General features: G+C 50.1%; 2 non-coding genes and 1 pseudogene across 2 annotated transcripts; all 3 read left to right on the forward strand.

The window, feature by feature from the left end:
* Positions 1-199: 199 nt before the first annotated feature.
* On the forward strand, positions 200-318 carry LOC111476014. The gene has a single exon (XR_002716845.1). It is a non-coding gene; the product is annotated as a 5S ribosomal RNA (ribosomal RNA).
* Positions 319-451: 133 nt separating this feature from the next.
* On the forward strand, positions 452-570 carry LOC111476015. The gene has a single exon (XR_002716846.1). It is a non-coding gene; the product is annotated as a 5S ribosomal RNA (ribosomal RNA).
* A 139-nt stretch (positions 571-709) lies between these two features.
* LOC111476016 lies at positions 710-822 on the forward strand (annotated as a pseudogene).
* Positions 823-932: the final 110 nt, after the last annotated feature.

Genomic DNA, 932 nt, shown 5'->3' on the forward strand with positions numbered 1-932 from the left:
AAGCGTGCTTGGGCGAGAGTAGTACTAATTTGGGTGACCACTTGGGAAGTCCTCGTGTTGCACCCTTTTTTTTCTTTCAATTTCTCCGAGTTCTTTTCTTCCTTTCTCTACAAATGAGAACCTCCCCCGCTCACGCCCATCGCGTTTTGATCATGCCGCCCCGCATGCGTTAAATCCGATTTTGTGCGCATGGCATGTCGTGTGCGATCATACCAGCACTAATGCACCGGATCCCATCAGAACTCCGCAGTTAAGCGTGCTTGGGCGAGAGTAGTACTAAGTTGGGTGACCACTTGGGAAGTCCTCGTGTTGCACCCCTTTTTTTCTTTCAATTTCTCCCAGTTCTTTTCTTCCTTTCTCTACAAATGAGAACCTCCCCCGCTCACGCCCATCGCGTTTCGATCATGCCGCCCCGCATGCGTTAAATCCGATTTTGTGCGCATGGCATGTCGGGTGCGATCATACCAGCACTAATGCACCGGATCCCATCAGAACTCCGCAGTTAAGCGTGCTTGGGCGAGAGTAGTACTAAGTTGGGTGACCACTTGGGAAGTCCTTGTGTTGCACCTCATTTTTTCTTTCAATTTCTCCGAGTTCTTTTCTTCCTTTCTCTACAAATGAGAACCTCCCCCGCTCACGCCCATCGCGTTTCGATCATGCCGCCCCGCATGCGTTAAATCCGATTTTGTTTTTGTGCGCATGGCATGTCGGGTGCGATTATACCAGCACTAATGCACCGGATCCCATCAGAACTTCGAAGTCAAGCGTGCTTGGGCGAGAGTAGTACTAAGTTGGGTGACCACTTTCCTCGTGTTGCACCCCTTTTTTTCTTTCAATTTCTCCCAGTTCTTTTCTTTCTTTCTCTACAAATGAGAACCTCCCCCGCTCACGCCCATCGCGTTTCGATCATGCCGCCCCGCATGCGTTAAATC

Source organism: Cucurbita maxima, unplaced genomic scaffold, assembly GCF_002738345.1.
Source record: "Cucurbita maxima cultivar Rimu unplaced genomic scaffold, Cmax_1.0 Cma_Scf04546, whole genome shotgun sequence".
Lineage (NCBI taxonomy): Eukaryota > Viridiplantae > Streptophyta > Magnoliopsida > Cucurbitales > Cucurbitaceae > Cucurbita > Cucurbita maxima.